This window comes from Oryctolagus cuniculus, chromosome 1, assembly GCF_964237555.1.
Source record: "Oryctolagus cuniculus chromosome 1, mOryCun1.1, whole genome shotgun sequence".
Taxonomy (NCBI): domain Eukaryota; kingdom Metazoa; phylum Chordata; class Mammalia; order Lagomorpha; family Leporidae; genus Oryctolagus; species Oryctolagus cuniculus.
In genome coordinates, this window is record NC_091432.1 from 4,064,745 (window position 1) to 4,076,978 (window position 12,234).

The 12,234-nt window shown below is 51.3% G+C and overlaps 1 protein-coding gene across 35 annotated transcripts in view; it reads right to left on the minus strand.

Moving 5' to 3' along the window:
- PPP6R3 (protein phosphatase 6 regulatory subunit 3) overlaps positions 1 to 12,234 on the minus strand; it is a 133,042-nt gene that overhangs the window by 75,196 nt on the left and 45,612 nt on the right. For 33 of the 35 annotated variants that reach the window (XM_070063713.1, XM_070063654.1, XM_070063454.1 and 30 more), the window contains one exon: positions 9,372 to 9,521. The exons of 1 other annotated variant lie outside the window; for it this stretch is intronic. The gene's annotated coding sequence lies outside the window, so the exon portion shown is untranslated. Of the gene's footprint in view, positions 1 to 9,371; positions 9,522 to 11,409; positions 11,493 to 12,234 lie in introns of those variants that run through there. One more of the 35 variants, XM_017339336.3, reaches the window with a different exon arrangement.

Below are 12,234 nucleotides of genomic sequence, written 5' to 3' on the forward strand. Positions count from 1 at the left end.
GGGTAAAAGGTTCAAAGATCCCAAAAAGGTTCCAGTGTGCTGATGAATTTCAGCAGAGAAACAGCGGAGCAGGAATGCAAGCAGCTGACGCGGGCCTGTGAGCCTGCGTGGCCCACCCTGGGGTAAGGGCGCACGAGGCGAGGCTGGGGTCCCGGATCCGAGGCGAGCCCTCATCTCACACGCAGCCCTGGCAGTGAAGGCACAGGAGACACTTCTACTGCGGCTGCAAGCCGCCTGCAACGCACGCAGTCTGTGCGAAGAGCACAACAGAGCGGCAGCTCCTTCTGCCCAGGTTCACACACGCCAGACCAAAGACAGCAAACATTACAAACACCTACCGCTGCTTCTTTCAACGATGTTATGAAGGGAACTCCACATGATCTCAAAGGCATCCAAGCAGGCACTGCCCAACCTCGACTTCTACACCCCAAGCATCCTTTCGGCAAGCCCAGAGGCGCCTCTCTTGCTGCTGTGACACTGAGAGCCACGCCAGCTCCACTATCGTCCGGTCGAGCTGTCTCGGTACACCACGTAAGCCACACACGACACACACAAGCTTAAATAAAACATGCATCCAAACACTATTTCTTTTGCTACTAAATCTTTAAAATCCAGTGTGGGGGCTGGCACTGTGGCACAGCGGGTTACCCTGGCCTGAAGCGCCGACATCCCATATGGGCGCCAGTTCTAGTCCCGGCTACTCCTCTTCCGATCCAGCTCTTTGCTGTGGCCTGGGAAAGCAGTAGAAGATGGTCCAAGTCCTTGGGCCCCTGCACCCACATGGGAGACCCAGAAGAAGCTCCTGGCTCCTGGCTTTGGATCAGCGCAGCTCCGGCCATTCTGCCATCTGGGGAGTGAACCAGATGGAAGACCACTCTCTCTGTCTCTACCTCTCTCTGTAACTCTTTCAAATAAATAAAAATAAATCTTTAAAAAAAAAATCCAGTGTGGGTTTTGCTTACAGGACATTATTTTATTTTATTTTATTTATTTTTGACAGGCAGAGTGGACAGTGAGAGAGAGAGAGAGACAGAGAGAAAGGTCTTCCTTTTGCCGTTGGTTCACCCTCCAATGGCCGCTGCGGCCGGCACACTGCGCTGATCCGATGGCAGGAGCCAGGTGCTTCTCCTGGTCTCCCATGGGGTGCAGGGCCCAAGCACCTGGGGCCATCCTCCACTGCCTTCCCGGGCCACAGCAGAGAGCTGGCCTGGAAGAGGAGCAACCGGGACAGAATCCCACACACCGACCGGGACTAGAACCCGGTGTGCCAGCGCCACAAGGCGGAGGACTAGCCTAGTGAGCCGCGGCGCCAGCATATAAAATAATCTTCCCGTTTCCACTCATAACTTCTCTGCCATCTCAGTTTTTCTTTGAGAGCAGTGAATGAGGGAGTCAAGTCCATTTAATATGTGCTGTCTCGGTCGACATCAGTATGCACTGCACCACCAGTGACAGACAGCCTCCAACCTCTTACATAAGTCCTGAGGTCGTGATGCGTCCCATGCAGGTGCCACGCATCTGGAGCAGATGGCAGTGGCCGCCACTTCAGAAACTGAGAGATCCCATTCAATTATCACTGCTCCTCCAGGTCACACAGGATCCTGCCTCAGCACTCTTCATGGCTACTGAGCTGTGCTTCAGGGCCAAAGATGCACACTTCCATCCTGCCTTTGGAACCCCAAGCTGCCTGGGAGATACATTACCCTCAGAACACAGATCCCTGCACACACCATGGGCCGACTCCAAACACGTGGCTAAGGTGCGAAGAGCAAAGCAAGACGTAGGATTTTATTTACCGTTACATTTACTGTTCTCTGCCAACCAAGAAAAACCCAGCCTTACTTTTGCAAACCGGTTCAAATTCAACCAACAATGTGTTGTATAATAAGGGATAACAATGTGTTCCTCCACAAATTTTCAGTATGAAAACTTGAAGTGTACTTGAACTTCTGTGCCTCTTTTTCTACAATTTCACAAGCGTCAGCTCCAGTTACACAGAGCACAGGTTATTTAGACATGGGTTACCTAAAGGTTATTTATACTTGTGTTTTTATTTTTTTATTTTTATTTTTTTTATTTTTTATTTTTTTGACAGGCAGAGTGGACAGTGAGAGAGAGACAGACAGAGAGAAAGGTCTTCCTTTGCCGTTGGTTCACCCTCCAATGGCCGCCGCGGCCGGCGCGCTGCGGCCGGCGCACCGCGCTGATCCGATGGCAGGAGCCAGGAGCCAGGTGCTTTTCCTGGTCTCCCATGGGGTGCAGGGCCCAAGCACCTGGGCCATCCTCCACTGCACTCCCTGGCCACAGCAGAGGGCTGGCCTGGAAGAGGGGCAACCGGGACAGAATCCGGCGCCCCGACCGGGACTAGAACCTGGTGTGCCGGTGCCGCTAGGCGGAGGATTAGCCTAGTGAGCCGCGGCGCCGGCTTATACTTGTGTTTTTAAATGTGACTGAGGGCCGCTGGGCAGGAAGGCGAGTGACGAGGATGACATAATGGCACTAAGAGTCTGTGAGAGGTCAGAGAACAAAGGCAAAGACATCCCAGCAGATGTGGGCATCTGTTCTGTGCGTGGAGGTGATCGAGGGCCTGCTGCGGGGGAGGCGATGGGAACATGGGTAAGAGAGCAACCAGTGATCCTCAACAGCCCTGGCAAAAGGGCGTTCCCTCTGAAGCAGCCAAGATTCTCAAACCTCTGACCCAGGGAGGACCCTAAGAGCCAACAAACCTGAATCAGCATCAGGAAATGACCTGTTACTTACTGGAGCACCAGAGGAAACAGGACTTACTTAAGTATGGTCACTATCTGCAACCACGCGCGTCTCTGACACCAGGGGAAAGGGTGGTCCTGCGAGGTTAAGGGGTGCTGAGGGCATTCTGCACCAGCGCGTGGCGAGGACTGGAAACCCAGCTCCGCAAGCGCTCACTAAGTGGGAACAGTGTTGTGTGGTTTGCGACTCACCCAACGTGAAAGAAGCGACAGTGGCCACCTCGCCAATCCTACATCCCTCACAGCCACGGTGCCAAAGAGAACAGTCTCTCCTAGTCGAGCAAAATTCTAGAGCACACTGAGATGTTTTTAAAAAACTGTCCGGAAGCAGCAGGCATCAGATTAAGAACAAGCTAATTATCAACTTTACTTTGTACTAGAAGACAGAATTGGCCAATGGTGACAAATATTGCTCAAAAGCACTCTAGCTGCAGAAGCTTCCGCCTTCCCTGCCTAGCAAACTGGGGTCAGGATGTATGCAATCACTGAATATCCAGCTCCCTCAACAGCCGCTATCCCGGCGGTAAACCCTGGGGGAAGAGTGCTTCCTTCTGGGAATGCTTTAGCATGTAACGAAAGTACAAAGAGTCGGGAGTCGAAGTCCAGTGAGGGCATGAGCACAGAGCACTGAGGTCCTCAGAGCTCCTAGAAAAGCAACCTCATCTCTGCCTGCTGCTCAGTAACGCCAGGAACAGCCAGGTCTGGACCCTGGTGCAAGCACTCCCAACAGTGGCTTCCGACCACACTGCCAGGCTCCGGGCTTCCTGCTTGGCGACCCTTCACACCCCTTCAAGGTTTTGTTATCACTTCAGATGAGAAGTCAGATAAGCCACAAAAGGCCAGAGCTAGTAAATATGCTAGCCAGCACTAGAACTCAAACCCAAGAGTGTGCACTCTTCCCATTATACCACACTGCCTCACCAGACCTGTGGGAAGACCTGCTGAGCAGCCAGTCCAGGCAGCAGAGCACAACCCCGCCCACATCAGCCACGTGTACACTGGCTGCAAAAGGCAGCAGCAGCAGGTCAGCTCCCGGACAAGCTCGGGCGCAGAACCCGTGTGACTCACGTGCAGACAAGGTGGCGGGCAGCTCCCCTAGAAGAGCACTGGTGGGGGCCGCGGGGCCTGACCAGTGTCTCCACTAGTGTTGATGTACGGGCTGCCGCAGGCTTGGCCAAATGCATAGAAGGGGCCAGTGCTGTGGTGCAGCAGGTAGAGCCGGCGCCTGCAGCGCCGGCATCCCATAGGGGCTCCAGTTCGAGTCCTGGCTGCTCCACCTCTGATCCAGCTCTCTGCTGTGGCCTGGGAAAGCAGTGGGAGATGGCCAGGTCCTGGCGCCCCTGCATTCATGTGGGAGACCCGGAGGAAGCTCCAGGCTCCGGATCGGCACAGCTCCGGCCGCTGTAGCCACTGGCGAGTGAACCAGCAGAAGACACCCTCCCCCCGCCTCTGCCTATTACTCTGCCTTTCAAATAAGTATATAAATCTTTAAAAAAATGCATAGAAAACAAAATGTTAGACAACAGATTCAAATGTTAGACAACAGATTCAAAAACCACTTGACATGACTGACGAAACCACAAAAAAAATTTAACATGGACAAATTATTTTGCAAATAAAAACTGAAAAACAAGATGGGGGAAACCAGGCATAAGAAAACATATGGCGAAAAGAAACCAAAATGGCCAAACAGCTTAGTTGATCACAAGCTCAAAAATAAAGTAACACTGTGACGTGGGCAATGAGCAAAGCAGCCTCGGACCAGGCACCGGGCGGTCACTGCCACGACGACGTTGGGAGATGCCAATTCCCTCTGGAGCCCGCCTTGGGCAGACCCCGTCATGTCCCGTGATACCACAGCCTGTTCTGGGGAAAGCCGAAGGGACTGCCAACCACATGGCATCCAAAGAGGTGCCCACGTTGCTGGAAGACTCACCACTGCAGGGTACAGTAACGAGCTCTGAACACAGGAAAGGTCTTTTGTTTTTTTAAAGATTTATTTATTTATTTGAAAGTCAGAGTTATAGAGAGGCAGAGAGGCAGAGAGGCGGGGGTGGGGGGGAGGGGAGACGGGGGAGAGAGGTCCTCCATCCACTGGTTCACTTCCCATCTGGCTGCAACGGCCAGAGCTGCACCATTCTGAAGCCAGGAGCCAGGAGCTTCCTGCAGATCTCCCACGCGGGTGCAGGCGCCCCAGGACCTGGCCATCTCCCATTGCTTTCCCAGGCCACAGCAGAGAGCTGGATTGGAAGTGGAGCAGCTGGGTCTCGAACCGGCATCCGCGTGCGATGCCAGCACCACATGCGGCGGCTTTACCTACTACGCCACAGTGCCAGCCCCAGGAGAGGTCTTTTAAGTACCATGTGTAAGAGAAGAAGTACCGGGCACAGCACCCAGAGATCGAGGGAGGACTAGTGAGAGAAAGACAGACTGTGAGCAAGCAGCAGAAGCAGGGACTGGAAGCGCAGGCCAGGCGAGCCTTGCTGATGGTCCATCAGGGCAGGCCACCCAAATGACCCTGTGCTGGTTTAGGGATCGTCTTCCTAAGCCCACGTGATGCCAAAGTCACAGAACAGGGCTGCGTCCGGTTGAGTCACCTGTGGAGCCTCAGCAAGGAAACAGGATTGCGCAACCTTCCAGACCGTGAGCTGACGTCCAGCCAACTCTCCGCTCTTCTGGGAGCCACAGCAAAACAGGGAAGGACAAAGAAAAGGAAGTGACCGCCACGGAGGACATCAGCAAATTTGTGAGAGACAAAGAAAATGGAGAAACAACTTAGGAAGGCAACACTGAGCCAAGCAAGTTTTAGAAGAACGCATTACAATCCGCCACCTCTTCCTGGCCAACCAGACAAAAAGGAAATTTCCCGGAGTTTCAGACGCAGCTGTCCTCAGGGCCTGCAGAGGCCTCCCCAGGGCCCCGACAGAGGCGCTCGGGCACCCGGGGGTTCCCCGGCAGCAGAGAGGAGGAGAGTATCTCAGCTGGTCCAGCGAGGGGAAACCCCGCAATAAAGTGCAGACCGCAAGTCAGCAGACCCGGCACCTCCGGAAGACACACTTTCAGGCATGGGAGGTCTCGAAGACCTCCTCACACCCTCGCAGGAAGCTGCTGAGGGGATGTGCGGCACCGAAACTCGGCAGTGACAGGAGACCAGGGACGCAGGCACTGAGAAAGCGGACTGCAGGGCAGAGCGGAGGGACACCCAGCAGGCCGGCGTCCGGTCCGTGACAGGGGCTCTGCAGAGGGCGAGTCTAAGGCAGGGATGACGCAGATTGTAGGAGGTGCCTGAGCACGCTAAGAAAGGTGAATAATGAACCAACAATTCATGTTGGTTTTTAACACTGATTGTATCCAAAGGTTGTGGAAGAACCTATGCGTGTAAGAGCTAAAAGCTCCCCTTCCCGTCAGAAGTCAAATGCATCGACTTTAGCGATGTGGAAATCTGACCCAGGAGCTAGGGACGAAGGCAGCGTCCTGAGCGCGTGGTGACGAGGAGAAGGAGGAGGACGACGAGAGGACGGCTCTCCTGTGCTATGCACCTGCCCAGTCTCTCCACAGATGCAGTGACGGCAGGCAGAAAGCTGCTGACACACAACCTGAGCAGAATCTTCTGGGATGTGCAACTGATGGTGGCGAGTATGTTCAGAGCAATAAACGTGGTAGTATCAGGTACGGGGGAGAAAAAGCCTTAGACAAGATTACAAAATGTAAAAATGCAGAGTGCATAAAACTGGACTGTTTTTTGTAATATTCATGAGTAGACATGCAGGGAGATGTCAAACATGCATCGTGTTACTGACCAGTCCTGCCAACAGGCAACTTCATCCACACGCATCAGCTCTTGAGAGCGGTCAAGTTTATTATCAATCATGAAGTTTCACTGTGGTATTTTGGGATCAGGGCCAAGACCGAAATGTTTCTGAATCAAAAGAATAGTGCTCGAGCACAGCTACTGACCAGCGGACGTCCAGTCATGCTTTGCTTTGCAGAACTCTGGTGTTTCTGAATGAATGCAACCCCAGGTTGTCAGGCAAACCTGTGCTGAAACTTCATACCACAGTAATGTCATCTCAACAGATAATTTTACTTGAATAATAAGGAGGTTTAAGTCCCTTCACTTCTTATGTTGTCAGAAACTAACGTAAGGGGCTTGCATTTCAACGCAGTGGTATATTATACTGCAGCCTGCAACACTCCAGGTTCAAACCCTGGTGGCTCAGCTTCTGTTAATGCATCTAGGAAAGCAGTGGGAAAGGGCCCAAGTCTTTGGGACCTTGTGACCCATGGGACGCCTGGACAGAGCTCCTGGAAGACGTGAGACCCCCCTTCCCACACAAATGTCCAGGAGACGCATTTCTGAGCACACACCAGGGCTCAGCAGCGTTTCCCACGCTCGACACAAGGCAAAGCAAGCTTCCCTGTGCGACTGAGGGGCGTGCGCCTCATCTTTTTTTTAAAGACTCATTTATCTGAAAGTCAGAGTTATGCTGAGAGACTCAGAGAGAGAAGGCTCCATCGGCTGGTACACTCCCCAGTTGGCCACAACAGCTGGAGCTGCACTAATCCGAAGCCAAGAGCTTCTTCTGGGTCTCCTACGTGGGTGCAGGTGCCCAAGGACCTGGGGCATCCTCCACTGCTTTCCCAGGCCACAGCAGAGAGCTGGATGGAAAGTGGAGCAGCTGAGATTCAAACTGGCACCCATAGGGGATGCAGGCACTGCAGACGGCTACTTTACCTGCTACACCACAGTGCCAGCCCCTCAGCTAACCTTCGACTTTAAGTGATTAATTTCCAACACAACGACAAGCTAAACTCAACTGAAGTCATACGCTTGGGGACTACAAACAATGTGCCAGCACCTATCTGTATAAAAGACATTTTCAAAGATCCAAGTTATAAAATCTCATAGATCGGACGTATAACAGCTTATATTGTTATTTTTAAGATTTATTTATTTAAAAGGCAGAGTTACAGAGAGAGAGAAAGAGAAATAGAGAAAGAGATTTCCCATTTGCAGGTTCATTCCCCAAATGGCTGCAAGAGCCAAGGTTAGGCCAGGCTGAAGCCAGGAGCCAGGAACTTCTTCAGGGTCTCCCACGCAGGTGGCAGGAACCCAAGCACTCGAGCCATCTTCCACTGCTTTCCCAGACACTTTATCAGGGGAGCTGAGTAAGAACCAGAGCAGCTGGAGTTCAGACCAGCGCCTCTATGGGATGCCAGCATCTCAGGCAATGGCTTTAACCCACTGGGCCACGACGCCAGGCCTTAGGTCTGTCTGTCTCCCCTCTCTGTAGCACTACCTTTCAAATAAATAAATATTTAAAATTTTAGTTTCCTACCACCAACTAGTGATGCCTATTTGTAAAAGTATTAAAGCTATAAAGTAGAAGTCAAAACTCCCATCTCACAAAATACTTAGTTAAAATAAGGGGGATCTCCTAAAAATGACTAATGAGATACCCAAAGGAATGACCACAGAGGACCTGGAACAATTCAAAAAGGCTTGACAAAAATGGAGGAAAAAAGGCAGAGCCCTGGCAGGCATGAAATCAAATACACAGAACAGGAACAAAACTACGAGCCAAGAGCCAAGAGGTGAGCACTAGCTGAGAACGCTCCACAAGGATCACACAGAATAACGCGGCCTGGAGCTGAGGCACCGCAGGACCCAGGGGTCACCGTGAGGCGCTGGGGGCGGCCACGCAGGGGTGAGGGGAACGCCGAGGGTTGGGCAGGTCACTCTGAGAAGCCGGGCAGAGGGGGGCTTTGTGCAAAGCAGCGTTTCAGATGCTTAGGCCAGACCCACCTAGGGGCAGAAGCAGAAACCCCTCACGGCAGGACAACTCAGCACCTCCTGGGAAATGATGCCTGACCCAGCTTCACAGAAACTGAAGTGGAAAGAGAAACACAGCTGGAAGAATCGCCACAGGCCTTGGAGACAGCACACGGATCCGGAAGTGAGGCGCACAGTCAAACACGACGGAAAGTGCCAGACGTGGCAATCAGCACCAGCTGTGTCCAACCTCTTCTCAAGATACTAGAGGAAGGGAAACTGGTGACGTCTGCACGCCCCTCGAAGGACCACTGTGTGACTTCCTACTAAGTGCCAACCGAGCTGAAAGTCAAAAATGATCTGTTAATAAAATGCTTCAAAGAGTTCCAAAGCAATAGCAGTGAGGACTCAAAAGGAGACATGTGGCTGCACAGAAGCCACGTGTCCGCTGGCGGATGTAAAACAAAAACCCAACAGTCTCTCTCTCTCTGTCTCTCCCCTTCTCTCTGTCGCACACGCACACAGTGACATCACCTGTAAGCAGTGGCCTGGGGCACAGCCCTCGACCAGCAGGCTTCCTCTGCATGCCACTACTTCAGCTTGCGAGGCCTGGCTGGTCTTTGTGTCCAGCACCCTCCCTACCAGAAACCAGGTACCTGTGGGTTCCAAGCACTCTGAGACATACCAACGCAGACCAGAGGCCGCCGTCAGTGTTCTCAGAACAGGGCCTACAGGACCGGACTGCACTAGCTCAGAGGCGGACCCAGACCTCCAGGTCTTTCCTCGATGTAACTCACGGAAGGACACACTCACAGTCTCAGTGGACTTACCTTTCCAACCAAGGGTAAAAATTAAAAGAAACGTTTTCTTCTCTGTGGCTCCTTGCCCATTACAGTTGTCCTGCAAACACTGTCTTCCAGTTTAGCGCATCGGAGATCAGCAGGAATAAAGTGAGATGGGGATGTGAAACAGGAGCTCTCCTATTAAAAAAGAAAGAGGAGACAGTCATACATATTCCTCCTTGGTCTGGTGACACCTACGGTTAAAAGACTCTGCTTCAGGGCTATGATTCACAGAGAATCACACATCAGAAAACCAAAAGGCTTCAGTTAATTGAAATCTTTCTATGTAAACGGAAAAAAAAAACAGTACTGTCATCCCTCTTATTTCAACTTTTTATAAATAATACTGTCACTTTTTATCTATTTATTCATTCCTTTACTTATTTTAAAGGAAAAGTAACAGGGAGAGAAGGAGAGAAAACTCTCTCATCTGTTGGTTCACTCCTCGAAGGCTGGCAACAGCCAGGCCTAGGCCTGGGCCAGGCCAGAGTGAGAAGCCAGCAGTCTCTCTGGTCTCCCAGTGAGGGGCAAGTGCCCAAGTACTCGGGCGATCCTCTGCTGTCTCCCAGGTGCATCAGCAGGAACTGGACCAGAGGCGGAGCAGCTGGGACTTGCATCGGCACTCTGACACAGAGCGCAGATGTCCCACGCACAGGCCTAACTGCTCCGTCCCAAGCACCACCCCTCTACCTCAGGTTTCATCCTGCATCCTGCACTGGACAGCTGCCCAGAAATACACACAGGTGCCGGGAAAGCACGATCCGTAAGCAGAGGAAAGAAATGCACTTTCTGTCTTTTCTTATGAAAGCGTCAACGGTGTTCTCAGGCGGAGGGCTAACTGCAAAGGCACCACATCAAACACTGACTTCCAAAACCATCTTCCTGTCCAAGCCCCCGCAGCCACGTCCTGCCCCGACAATCACAGCCTGCTCAGGAACTATGAGCCAAACATCAGGTCCCTGAAGTCCGAGCGACAGCCAAGTCCAGTCTCTCATGTCAGTGGACCACACGCTGCACAATAAAGGAATATAAATGTCTTCCAAGGTGCATGGCACATAACTTATTACAGAAAAAGAGTCAAATTGTGGACACTGAACTAGAAATCCTGTAAAATACAGTCTACAAAAAAAAAAAAAAAAGAAAGAAAGAAATGTTGTTCATCTAATGTTTTTCTTCCATAAAACACTGCTACCATTGTGATCAAGTCGACATTTTCCCTCCAGTATGATAAATTGAAAAATTTTAAGCATATTTAAAAAAAGAATTAAAAAAAAGACAGCAAATAAATAAATCTTAAAAAAAAAAAAAGACAGTAACAAACTCAGGTAAAAATGCAATGAAGCATAAAAACGGAACATTTACCAGGCAAGTGCTTTTTGAACATACTCTTGAAGTACTGTTGATCATCTAAATTATTGCTTAAAATCATAAAAACCTATCAATGCTACTATGTGCTCCTGGAGTCCTTCCACTCTACAAAGCTGACCGTGTAAAATGTGGAACGCTAACCCTAGCTCAGTCCAGTTCCGACACAGCATCTGTGTTAGGGCTCTCAGATCCCTTGAAGATCTGACAGATGGGGCCAGTGTCGTAGTGCAGCAGCCTAAGCCACTGCTTGTGGTATTGCCAGACAGTGAGTCTGGGAAGGTAGCAGATAATGGCCCAAGTGCTTGGGCCCCTGCTACCAACATGGGAGACCCGGATGAAACTCCAGGCTCCTGGCTTTGGCCTGGCCCATTCCTGGCTGCTGCAGAAATCTGGGACGTGAACCTGCAGATGGAAGACTTCTCTCTTATGCTGTCTCCTCCTGTCACTCTTTCAAATAAATCTTTTTAAAAAATTCCAACAAATATAATCTCCAAAATGCACACATGTACAAAATTTGGCATTTAATCCAAGTCGTTCCAGGCTCCTCGACGTCCATCTGCAATCATTGCTCCCACCAGCAGCAGGCTCCTAGCGTGTCGTCCACGCTAGACTCACTTTCCCATCAGAGAAGCAGGACCGCCTGCAGCGCGTCTCTAACCTGCAGGGAGGGTGCGAGACACCGTCCACTCTCCTGGGAAGGGCCTGGTTACTTCCTGAAGTCCTTACGCTTGTCCACATGGCTGATGCTGAGAAGTATCAGAGCAGGACAAACTCAATCAAAAGATGGCAAACAATGAAACCATGTGCAATTGCAGTACTGGGACTTCTGGGTAGAAAGGAGACAATGAACACACTTTGAAATGCTTCTAAAACTATAATAAATAGACTGCTTCTGTCTTGTCTTTTTCCCCCCAAAGATTTATTTATTTGGGGACTGGCATTGTGGTACAGTGGGTAAAGCTGCTGTCTGCAGTGCCACATCTCTTACAGGCACTGGTTGTTTCCTGGCTGCCCCACGTCTAATCCAGCTCCCTGCTAACAGCCTGGGAGAGCAGCAGACGATGGTCTAAGCACTTGGGCCCCCGGTGAATATTAGAGCCCTGATTCTAACCTTTCTTGTCCCAACCCAGCCAATGCCCTTATCGGAATCCTTTACTGCCAACTATCATTCAAGACCTTCACTCTCTACAAGACTCAAGGACACACAACATTTGCGGACATTGAGGAAAAAACCTAAATTCTCCCCAACCAAAGAGCTCAACCAGCCAACCTGCTGCCACGTTCACAGCCGAGGAGCTTCTGTCACGCACCCTCACCTCAGCCTTTAAACACTTTCCCTTTTCACCTCGAGAATCGTTGCAAGGGCAGTGCAAGGAGCTGTCGGAGTCTGAGCCCAGAATCACCAGCTGACTTTACCACGGCTTTCCCACCCCTCCACAAACATCCTCACCCACAGGCACGTAACTGTGCCCCAGCCATCAGG